Consider the following 13,113-nt stretch of genomic DNA (forward strand, 5'->3'; position numbering starts at 1 on the left):
CCCATCAAGGGGTGAAATGTTGTCCCAGCTAAAACATGAATCACCTAGTGGTCCCCAACGCAGAACGGCAGGCATATCCCCAAATGCCACCAATCAGTCACCAGAAACTGGGCGCTTATGTTATTACCCACCACATGGATCAAGGTATGCCAGAGACCCCAGTAATTACAGGAGGAACTCATTGGGGGATGAATAGTAATGAGGGCCACCCCTGCTCACTCGCGACCCTCCGCCGAGGCTCTGTTGTCCACGGGGCTACTCAAGAAGCGTGTCTCCAACCAATGGCAGTGATCTCTTCCGTCAACGCTGCCATTCTATAGCAGGACCATCACCATGTCAGGTGTGCCAGAGAAGCCACTAATTGCATGGGGCACTCATAGGGGATCAACAGTCAGGAAAACCACCCATGCTCACCTGCATACTCCCACTAGGTTGTCAGTGACAACGGACCGTTCAGGATAAACAACCACGACCGATGGTGGTGATCTCCAACAACTGTTCCACTGTCTTCCAACAGCGCCTCCCTTGTGCCACAATGCGCAGCCGTAAGCAGGGCCACTCGGGGAAATCAAGGCTCAGTCTCTAATGCGGGCTGCATCTGTGCACGCTCAGCCACTCCTCAGTGTGCAGGGAGCCTACTGACCCCCTCTTCCAGCAGAGGGGGACACCACCAATCTGTCTGTCATGGGTGCCAAGAGCCAAGGGAGATCAGTCAGCATACTTGTAAATAGTGGTTCTATGACTTTGCATTTCAAGAACACAGTAAGATATGCAGTATGCTGTGAGTTTCCCACAATGTAATCCCAGTGAAAGCCTTTCAAAAATATATATATATATATGTCCCAGGTGTTTCTCCTGTGAGTACCCTCATTTTTATTCTCATCCTATCTCTCACACACTTTTATAGTTCTATGTCAAACTTATACCAGAGGATTTCTTTTGGTTTGGAGAAGAGCATGGTTGTAGGCTCTGATGTTGGAGGGGTCCGAATTACAATCCTGGCACCAAAGTTAGCAAAAGTAGGGAAAGTGCTTTTCTTTGGAGGGATGTGATTTAATATTTCTTCTGCAATCTGAGCAATTGTAGGAAAATGTTGAAATTAGCAAGGAACATTTTCTATCATTCCAACATAAGCAAAAGTGGGAAAAGTGTTTGACTTTGAAGGGGTTAGAATTACTATTCTCACTCTAATCTAAGCAAAAATAGGGAAAGTGGTGATCTTTGGAGAGGTCTGATTTACTATTGCCACTCCAATGTGAGCAACAGTAGGTTATTTGTGTTGGAGTTTGGATGGGTTCGATTTACTATACCAACTCCAACTTAAACAAAACTAGGGAAAATGTTGGACTTTGGTGGGGTTAAATTTATTATACCCATTCTCATCTGACGAACAATAAGGAAAGTGTTGGCCTTTGATAGAGTCAGATTTACTATTGTCATGCCAACAAAAACAAAAGTAGGGAAAGTGTTGGACTTTGGAGGGGTCACATTTACTATACCCATTCCAATCTAAGTATATGCAGGGAAAGCGTTAGACTTTGGAGGAGTTAGATTTACTATTGTCACTCCAATACAAATGAATGTAGGGAAAGTAATGGATTTTAAAAGGGTCAGCTGTGCTATTCCCTCTCCAATGTAAGTAAAAGTAGGGAAAGTATTAGACGTTGGGGAGATTAGACTTACTGTTCCCACTCCAATTTGAGCAACTGTAGGGAAAGTGTAGAACCTTGGATGGGTCAAATTTACTATTTTCACTCTGATCTAAGCAACAGTAAAGAAAATGTTGGCTTTTGGAGACGTCAAATGTGCTATTCCCACACCAATCTACGCAAAAAAATGGAAATTGTGGGACTTTGGAGGGGTCACATTTAATATTGCCCCTTCAATTTTTAAAATAAAACATTTAAATATAGACCAAATGTAAGATTAAATGTGAACAAAAAAAATGGTTTATTACAGATAAAAAGTCAAATTTAAAAAATATCAAAGATCTTTTACATTTAAACATTTCCTTAACTCATACCCTAAAAAAATAAACATTAAAAAATTCAATAGAATTTAAAATAAATAATGTAATAAAAAGGCTAAAATATTATTATTATGTCACTTGTTAACTAAAACACATACAACTAAAGCAATTAAAATATAGTTAAGTAAAACAAATCAATAATTAGGTAAACTGTACCCAATAACAATTAAAAACCAACAAATACAAAATAAGAAGAAATTAAATAACTATTTACATACTGAATAAGCAGTTAAAAATTACGTTCAATGAAACATAATTATACATTAAAAACAATAAATTATTGCATTTTAACCACATCGCTGCTGATGATATTCCTCTCCTGTGCTGGGTCATAATAAAAACTGGTATGGTCATGACGAGCTCAGCTCGTCATGAGCACCTGAGAGGTATATGCCATGACGAGCTGAGCTCGTCATGAGCACCGAAGGGGTTAAGAAATGCCCCACCATATTCCATATGAAACCAACAGCCCACTACTAAATTAACAATTTCTAAATAAATAACTCAATTAGGGCCTCATTACCATGGCGGTTGGATAAGCGTCCAACCACTATCACTTCAGGCAGGTGTCCAACCGACTATATTTTGGCAGTCCCACCTGCCCGATTACAATGCGACTGCCATTCAGGCGGTTGGAAAACTGCTCTTTTCCATTGAGGGTTGTGATGCAGCCCTAGAAAAGTGATGCAGCACAAGCCACAGTGGAAAGGGGCAGTTCTCAAACATCCATGCAGCATGTGCCAAGCACCATTGGTGGGATTACTCTCCGACTGATACTCCAACAGGCTTCTTGAGCCTGACGGAGGCATAGTCGGTCCGAACGCTACATTATGTGGCGGTTGGACCGCTGCCTCGGATGTCAGATGGACTACCACAGACGGTCTGTCGGTGGTGATCTCCCCGACATCATAATCAGTTCCATAATTTCTAATGAAACATATAAAACTATATTGAGACAAATAAAACAGATATACTACTATAAAACGAATAAATTAGCAATCTAAAAGAACTAATTTTTATCATACCAATTAAAGCTGTAATTTTATCATACTAGATTAAATTAGCAATGTTTGGCACAACATAACAAAAACATATTAAATACCTAAAATGATATTCTTACCTTCATTATTCTGTTTCATGATACTTTTGACATCATGGTATTTTTTACAAGAATTTTGTCTACCACGATATTTTTTACACACTATTTACCCAGAATGCCAGTGAATGCGATGAAAATTTGGAATGTACCACAGAAATACTAATCTTGGTAAATGGAGTAACAAAATATACACACTAGCTGATTTTCTGCAAGTAAATGTTCTTCCTGAATGTGTTGCATAAGCAGAATAAAAAGATATAGCACTAGTTCTAGGGTAAATCATAATTCACTTAGTTTCTGGCCCATTGGTACTTTGTACACTGTTCTATATTTACTGATGAAGATGCTTCAAGCTGTCTTGATTTTCAATGCACAGATTTTATTTAGGTACTCTGTGCAAAAACATTGTAAGCCCAGTGAATACATATAACTTGGTGGGCCTAAAGATTAAGATTTTACTTTCAGAGACCAAAGATACCGCAAAAGTGCCATTGCTGCAAGCTCACAGGTACACTACTTAAGCTATCATCTCAGGTGAACAAGATTATTAGGAATTTGGAATGCCTACTCTGACTTTTATTAGCTGGTTCTATAGACATTATGGCAAGAGGATTGCATTCATTCAAGAAGACACTCTGGTCAATATTAATTGTTCAGAGGTATGTGGTGATATGTGTCTTCTGAACATATGGGATATATCTGTTTTGGGACTTCGAATCTTATTACATAACAAAATAATGATCTTAGAGGACATTGTAAAGTATTCCTCCCTTACAACAAATAGCTAATACTATTTAATCAAACATAACATGCAGTAGCGATGCAGGTACTAAAAAAATTGTCATCATGTACAACATGTTTTGCAAATTGAATTCGCCCCAATGCATAACATTCAAACAACTGTGAGACAAATAATATTTAGATGCATGTCACAGTCATCCAGAGAATGGCTCTGCAAATGTAACTATCTTAGTCCATTTTCTGGAAATGCATTTGAGCACCTGCCAGATCTTTAAAATTAAAGGAAACATGAATTAGTAAAGAATATGTTAAAGGAACTCCATACATACTCTGGGAAGACAACTAGATATATTTAAGCACAAATGGCTCTACCAATGCACTCTGCCCCACACATTAATTGAAAATAACAATAAGAAGTGGTCCAGTGTCCTATTACAATTCAAAGATTTGGAAGACCAAGTGAACCAAAAATGTTAGACAGCACGAAATCAGGGGCATTGCGCGCTACAATGAATGTTGCTGTGCAATATGCTGGGTGGAAAACCGAAAGTGGGTCAAACAATTTGAGAAGGAACGCTACTGGGCAGCGGGGACAAGTGGAAACATGTATAGCTTCAGTATAAAACTGGTAGCAAAGCAATGTGATGGATTTGTACAAAAGGTGAGTTGAGATCACAAACTCATAGAGCCATTGCACTTGCAGGAAGTTTGACAGCTACACGCCGTTGTCCCACTTCATTTCGTTAACTCTTACCACCATACATTTTTACTCTTGCAGCAATCATAGAATAAAAGCCCATCACTCATTATATTCAGCAGCAAATGCCTCGTTGGGAGCATAAACATCAAGCAAATTGACTTAGAACAATGGCTTGCAGGCTGACCACCAGAAACACTCCTCATCTCAGATCTGTACTCCCACAACATCCTGACATCATTATTTTAAATGACAATCCTATGAAAAGAGATCAGACTTCAAATTACTCTCCTAAGTTTTTAATCATTTCAAATCGGCTTTCTCCCATATTGAAGAAGCCAACTTTCTCTCTAAGAGCCCCATTGTCCGCACCACAACATTTAGGTGTAACAACTAAGATCATTGAGAAACTGTCAAAACTGCTTAAACTCACAGCGAAAATGCATAAACAAACTGAACAGTGATCGATAAAGTTAAATATAGAATTTAATGTTTTTGGAGATCGATGTAAGCACTGAGAGGTGTAGGTACCTCACTAATACTTTGCCATCTTAGCAAAACAATATCTATTCCCCACTGTGAGCTAGTGTGTTATGCTCTACTGAATATAACACTACACGAAGCAGTGAATATACATGAACTGCTGCATTCACAATTTTGACAAATCAGAAAAATAAAATATGAACTGACAAACCTGTATTTAGTCTGATGTGTCATTCATGTTCTAACAGACCCTAAATACTGCCCCAATGCCCAAAAGATATTAATAAATAATTATAGTTTCTGGCAGGCAACCTCACTTTCAGAAGAATTCCGTTCTAGAGCAGAGTGTGCGGTGAGGTCATCACACACAGCAAACACCCTCGTGAAGTTAACAACAGGCTTCTTGTGACTGAGACTGCTAACCCTGCTATCTATCCCAGGACCCTGTATCATCTCACGAGGAACTGGCACGCCTCTGAGCATCAACATTATATAATGGCTCAAAAACACTCAATCGGGCAAACCACAAAAAAAAACCAATGAGTGCTACAGGAAAGAGGGGTTCCCATCATGTACATAATGTTATTGAATGTACATTTTAAATGTATACTGCATTATATTAAACATACATCGAAAGTGTGATCAATTGTGGATGCCCATAGGCAAAGCAGAAGCTAATAACAAAGTATTGCCATCTTCAGCTGGGAGCCTTTTGTCTAGGGTCACGGAAGAGCCAGGGCGCCTGCGCAGGGTATAAAACATATTTTTCTTACCTGGTTGTCTCCGATCATTAATAAATCATCGATGCTCTGCTGCGCCTTTCCTTCTAGTGACGTCAAGTTGCCCCCGCTCCCGTCCGTCTGCGGCGGACATGCGCTGTGGAACAGTAAGATGCTGTTACACGGGTCCCCCACACACACCTTGTAGCTGTTGCTCTGGGTGTCAAACCAGCTCTGGTTCGGACACGGAGGCTGTCCGTATTCAGCTTTGTCCGCACTGGCTTTATGAACCCTCAAAGCCACAAAGATGATAACAGTCAGCAGGAAGACAAAGGAAATGACTGCGATCGAGATGACCAGGTAGAGGTTAAGCTCCGGGGTGCTGTGTCCGCTTTCCGGGTTCTCTCTGAATTGCTTACGGATATCATTGGTGGCGTCCAGGACAGTGATGCTGAGGGAGACAGTGCTGGAAAGGACGGGGTTCCCGTGATCCTTCACGATGACAGACACACTCTGCTGACTCCCCTCGAGTTCTTTGATCCCACGGGAGGTTCTCACCTCGCCTGTGAGGAGCCCCACGTTAAAGAAGGAGGAACCTGTCGTTTGATCAATGTGATAGCTCAGCCAGGCATTGTACCCGCTGTCCCCGTCCACTGCTCGGATCTTTGTCACGAGGTATCCGCCGTCCGCAGAAGGAGGGATCGAGTGTGCGCCGAAATCATCCTTCTGCGGGTGGGGGGATAGGATGGAGGGGGCGTTGTCATTTTGATCCAGAATGAACACCTCCACGGACACCCTGCTGCTGAGGGATGGGACCCCCGAATCCTTGGCCTGCACGTGGAACTGAAGCCGCATTATTTCTTCATAATCAAACGACTTCAGGGCATAGATTTTGCCGTTTTCGGAGTTTATGGAGACAAAGCTATGGATGGTTGTGTTTGCTGCCAGGGAATAGGTGAGGTATCCGTTTTCCTTCAGGTCCGCGTCGATGGCGGATACTGTAAATATGTGGGTCCCGGGGACATTGTTCTCTTTCACAAAAACGGAGTAAGATGCTTGTGAGAACGCCGGGGTGTTGTCGTTGACGTCCACAGCTCGCACGGTCAGGGCAGTGCTGGTGGACAGAGCCGGAGAGCCCCTGTCCGTGGCCGTGATGGTGACATTGTACTCCTCGGCGGTTTCACGGTCCAGCGTGTCTTTTAAAATCAAAGAATAATGGTTGTTGAAAGGGTTTAGTAACTGGAATGGGAGCGTTGAGGGCACAGTGCAGACCACCTGCCCGTTGTCCCCCGAGTCTCGGTCTGACACAGTCAGCAGGGCTATCACTGTCCCGGGTTTAGCATCCTCCGGGACAGACGAGGACAGGGAAGTTATCGAAATGCCCGGAGGGTTGTCGTTCATGTCGATTATTTTCACAACAACCTCGCAGAGTCCAGCCATGGGCAGAGGCCCTTTATCTAAAGCTTGTACTGAGAACATATACACTCTATTGGATTCAAAATCAACTTGTGATTGCAGTGTTATCACGCCGCTTGTCTCATCTATATGGAAAACTGTTGGAATACTTCCATGGACGTGTTTGCCAAACAAAAACCTCACTTCCGCATTCTTCCCTTCATCCGCGTCTGTGGCATTGAGCCTCGTGACAGTGGTCCCTATAGGCGCATCCTCCAATAATTGAGCGTGATAAACCGAGCGATCAAACGTCGGTGCATTATCGTTTGCATCAATAACAGTAATTGTTATGCGGGTCGATCCCGTTCTTTTGGGGTCCCCGCCGTCAAAGGCTGTCAGCACGAGCTCATGCACGGGCTGGGCCTCCCGGTCTAAGGCGCGCGCTAAACTCAGCTCCGCGTATTTGCGCCCCTCTGAGTTTGCACTCGTTTTAAGCTCGAAGTGGGAGTTGGGGTTGAGACTGTAACCCTGGAGAGCGTTCACCCCAATATCTGAATCCAGAGCCATCGGTAGTGGGAACCTGGTCCCTGGCGCTGCCGACTCTGGGATGCTGATAAAGTCTTCATTTTCAATAAAGCGCGGGGCGTTGTCATTTACATCGAGAATCTCGACTTCCAGCCGATGCATTTCTAGGGGGTTCTCAACCACCAGCTCGTAATATAAGGTGCACGCGCTGCTGTGCCCGCACACCTGCTCCCTGTCCACCCTCTCAGCAATGAATAAGGCGCCGTTGCTCAGATTCACCTGGAAGGGCGGCTTCCTGTCCCCGGACACCAGCTTCAGCCCCCGGGCGTTCAGCTGAACGAGGTGGAGGCCGAGGTCCTTGGCGAGGTTTCCCACAGCGGTGCCGGGGTCAAGCTCCTCGAAGACCGAGTATTTGAGGTGTCCTCGCACAGAGGTAAAACAACATAAAACCCAAAGCTGGAACAGCGATCGCCATTTCAAAGCCAGTTTGTCCAAAGACACAGCCATTTCAGTAATAAAATAAGTCTATTTCCGCAATACCTGCCACGTCTTGAAACCACATACAGTTGCCCCGTATTAATGATTATCGATGCAAATCCATCACGCGCAACACACAAGCTGGTGTGTTTCTCTTGTTCTCGTTTTCTATTCTAAATAGAAATCTTCAGTGAAGTGAACAAGGAGGAGACACGTCACAGAGAGCGCTACATTTCAGTTTCACGTGCACCTGGCACCACCGTGTGGAATGAATAGGAATTTGTTCCTTTCATTTAAGGAGTACTTTTAGAAATATTGAGGTTTTTTTTCAGTGCAACAATTTCAACCAGTACGATGCATTAGCATCTAGGTGTGAAGACAGCCTTTGTGCTTGTATGCTTCAGTGCCAAACACATATGAGTGCAATCCGGGTTCCACACTAACAATATGTAGAGCCCGATTTAGTGGTTTTAAATATTATCTATATTTATGGATGTCACGTTTATTAGCATATGCTGGCGTAATTTCATTTTAAAATATGACCCTTGATATTTTGTTTTCGATTATGTTTTTAGTTTCTTGTTGTGTAAGCAACGCCGCGCAGTTTAAAAATGAATGCAACACACCCTATTACTTCAGCAACAAGACGAAACGCACTAGTACGACGGGGCAGGATGTTAGAATGTTTTTCTGCAGATGGAGAGTCAGAGACTTCGTAGACAGTCCCCTCTCTCTTTCCCTCAGTTAACTTGAAGTTGTGTTCCTGTATTGTCTGCATGTCCACGGAATCTTGGACTGCAAGTAAAACTGCAAAATTCCCATGTTGTTGGCTTTAACTTGGCACTTCATCTATGAATCTGTTCCCCCTTCTCTGAATTATTGTGGTCTTTTGATATATGGATGTAAGAGGTTATTGTTAACCATAACCAGGGCACAAGTCCTAAAAAAAAGAAGTGGGGGGATGCTCAAGTCACGACAGGAAGTGATGTCACGAAAGGTGGCTTGCACCATCAGACTCATTGCCTCCCCTCGCTCACCCATTAAATGTGTTTGCATCAGAGAAGCCAGCGCGTGAGCTGCGTTCTGAATGGGTTCTGATCTCGCCCCAGAGAGGCCAAAGAGCGAAGGTGTGGCTCCATATGCTCCAGTTATTGAGCTCCCGGTAAAATAAGTGGGGGGACGCCGTCCATCTGCGTGGTACCCCGACTCGAGCCCTGACCAGTGCCAGATTGTATTTTTCAGTTTAACATGTTTGGTGCTTACGCAGGACTTTAATTGGGATGAAAAAGCTGGGGGGTCTCTCAAAGGGGCGTGGCTGATGTAAATAAGGACGTGGCTTAAAACACGTAAGCTACAAATAGGTTTAGCATAGCGTGCCGCCCGACTAGTATTTTGCTTTTTCTGTCCTTGCATCCAGATATATGATACAAAAAGTAACATCATACCTACAACAAGTCAGGACTATTGGCTTTGTCACTGGTTGTTAGTTGCATAAGATAAATAAGCAGCAACTATGGCCTGTATATAATATTGAAAACGCTTCCACTTACAGTCCTGGTGACACCACAATAATGTTGCTGCTCCTGAGTTTCAAAAAGAGAAGAGAAATCCAGAGAGAAAATGACTCTCTTTAAAGGATTTCCCTCCCCTACAACGCTCAGCTGGCATGACGTCCTGCAGTAACTTCTCCACTAGTTAAAAGTTATATAACTGCAGTCCGGAAAAAAATAAACCGCCTGTGCCATGGCACAAAACAGAGCCCGATAGAGACCAGTTTCGAGGCCCCTGTAAAACACAGCTGGTGCTCAGCACTAGTGAGACCCAGCCCATTTAAAGCCCTGTGCTTATGCCATTCATGGCGAACATATGGATTCTATACTTTAAATGACTTTATGCCAGTCTCTTTCAGCCATTGGCTTCTTTTGCTCCACGACCTTCAGTATTTGACTAGACAATGAAATATTGCCAATCGCATCTTAGATCTTCCCACAGATTCTTTTCCGTGTCACCATGTTCTATTTGTTTTTCGGTGTGTCCTTCTGGCTGCATTGGAATACATAGGGGATATTAACATCTGCAGTTACTCGCGAGCAGCCAGGTGGCACTAGGACCCAAGCACTGAAAAACGCACACAAACATTGTATGCTACAGAAATCAAGCAAACAGTTTTGTTCTGCAGCTTTAATTTTTAGATGCCGTTCTCTGCGCCAGCTCCATGGTGCTGCTCTGCAAACAAGCATTGACAATGTTATTAGGTTCGATGTTTTGATGTTCACGGGGCATTCAAAAGCAAGACCCGCAAGCCGTACAGCTTTAAAAAAAAAATCCTTTTCCAATAATTGTGAATGTCGCAGTCCTACCTTTTAGGAGGAGGTGCCTCAATGCTAGTAAAGGAGAGAACACCTTTGGGTCAACAGGTTTCTTCTCTTAGATGCATTCAGGGTTTGTGTATGACAAGCGACAGCGTGGTTGTGTTCTCTTCGATTTCTTCATTTATTAGTACAACGGCCCGCCACTGGCATGGGGTGTGCAGGTTTTTGAAACTGGAATTACATACAAGTTTGGAAAGGTATTTGTATTCATCGACTTGTAAAATGTTTAGTTGCATTTTTTTCCACGTCCTTCTTGCATTAATTAGCACAAATGTCTTCTTACTCATGTTGATGCTAGTGCAGTTTTGCCCGGATGTCAATGCACATCTGCTGAGTCGCCAGTGTGATCCATGTAACCTGGCCTTTCTGTGAATAACTAACTCTCTCAGGAGAGTGGTCTGCACCTTTATGTTACCCCACTCCCTCTGCCCCAACATAAATATTAAACAGTTCTTATTTTGCATGACATAAAGATGCATACATGTGATAAAACTTGGTAGAGTATGAATCTACAAAGAGATTTTTCATTTTTAGTGGAAGATCAGTTTGTTCTGGAAGTTCTTAACCTGCAGGCCAGGTTACCCTGACTCCATGAGTGACGCTTTGCTCAGGACCTGGTTACGATCGTCCTCGCAGCAGAGTGGATGGGTCTTCATGATAATCCTGCAAGAGTGGGAACCCAAGGGAGAGAACATCTGAATGTCCCATGTCCCTGCACTTGGATTTTACTCCTATGGGAATAACAGGGTCAGAGCTCCCAGATGGATTTCCTTCAGTGGCGGCTGGTCCATTAGGGGCGTTGGGGCAGCGCCCCACTTCTCACAATCAATCAAGATAAACTGTAACGTACGTTGCAGGCAGCAAGAAATGTAAGCAGACGCAATTCTCGTCTGTTTACATTTCCGGCCTGTGCTGGCAGCTGCTTCACAGCCTCAAGTGCGCATGCGTCACACACAGTGCATGCACGCAGGCGGGAGCAGCAGGAGTCCAGAAGTGGACTCCTACTGCGCAACTGCGAGCCAGGGGCGCTTTTTATTTAGCACGGCCAGTCCATTCCCATAACATTAGGCATGTTGCGCATGCCTAGTTTAGTGCAGAAGTCTGCATATAGGCTCCTCTTCGGGCGGTGACGTACAGTCGCCCCATGCCCTTTCAAAAGGCCTGGATGCGACTGGGGGTGGTATCCTGCCAATGATTTGTCACGTTGGACTCGGAGTGAGACGTGCTGTGACGCGGAACCGGCCGCCGGCGGAGGACATGCCTCATCCTGATAAGGTAAGTTTAGTTTTTATTGTATTTAATTATTTTATTTATTTTGGCCCGTTGCTTTTCCTCTTAAAATGTATATCTTTAACCTGCGTAGAAGATAGTGCCCAGACTGCTAAATTATAGCGCCATGTCGGAGCAATCATCTCATTCAAAAAGTATTGCGCCCTGATTACATGGATGTAGCACCGTGAATTCCATGACTATGATCCGTGTGTACTGTGTGGATAGATTCTTACTATTTGAGGGGGGCTTCGTGGTGCACAGACATAGCGTCGTGCACTGCATGCAAGTGAAGTGAAAATATAGCACACGCTTAGCTGCTTGCACTAAGAATAAATCCATTGACGGACATTGTGCACTGTTCTGCGTGATCGAAATTAAAACACAGATGTGGGGGCCTGCACTTCGGACGTATTGCTTCCTGTTCCGCAAAGGCGACTATAGTGCACACACAGCGCGGCTGTTCTATATGCTAAGCAGCACGGGCCCATAATGCATTGCATTTAATTTATTTCATATTCTACTTCCTAGCCCTAGCGAAGCACTTGAAACTTTGCCGCAGGTTCAGAGCAGTGTTGGTCATTTGTGGGCTTTGGTGTGCCAATTCTTGGTTAAAAACGACAATTTCTCGAAACCGAGTCAGCGCATTTGAATGGAAAGTTTAGGCTCTGCACTTCCGCGCCAGGGGAGCTTCACCACAGACATCCCTGATACCCAGCGCGCCCTAAACGTGCAGAGGGTTTTCCTCCGTTCTTTGGGTCCCGGTGAGTTCATAATTATTTATTTTTGGTCGAGCCATCAAATCATCCAATCCAATATACACGCTCATGTCTATTCCGTCTCTTCCTTTTTCTCCCTTCCTCGAGATAATCTTATCCTCTCACTTGTCATCCTTCTGCTCTTTATTTATTAAGACAATGCAAGCCCCTTATCCCATTCTTTAATTTAATAACATTAAGGTTTCGACATCGACAAGTTCTAATAATTGTGAAATAAATATGTGCTTCTCCAAACCGTAGTTATTATGGGCAGCTTGATGAGCACTAACCACGGCAGACAGAACATTTCCAGGAGCCCTCATGCGGGAGAATTCTTATTGGAGGAAGACTCCACTTTAAAGGACTTTTAACTGCGCGCTGTCAGTAATTATAAGGAGAGCCCCTGGGGAGAGCAGGTCTGCCAGGATAAGGCAGGCGTTATTACATAGGGATCAACCTCATTGTATTCCTGCATTGATCTTTGACACATTCTAAGCATTTACCTATTTATGAAAAGAGGATGGGTTATAAAGATATTCCTCGATATAC

General features: G+C 43.6%; 1 protein-coding gene and 1 pseudogene across 1 annotated transcript in view; both read right to left on the reverse strand.

Moving 5' to 3' along the window:
* Positions 1 to 13,113, reverse strand: part of LOC147702773 (protocadherin alpha-C2-like) — an 868,304-nt gene that overhangs the window by 822,246 nt on the left and 32,945 nt on the right. The gene's annotated exons all lie outside the window — the stretch shown is intronic.
* Positions 902 to 8,217, reverse strand: LOC147702778 (protocadherin gamma-A4 pseudogene; annotated as a pseudogene).

This window comes from Lissotriton vulgaris, chromosome 7, assembly GCF_964263255.1.
Source record: "Lissotriton vulgaris chromosome 7, aLisVul1.2, whole genome shotgun sequence".
NCBI lineage: Eukaryota > Metazoa > Chordata > Amphibia > Caudata > Salamandridae > Lissotriton > Lissotriton vulgaris.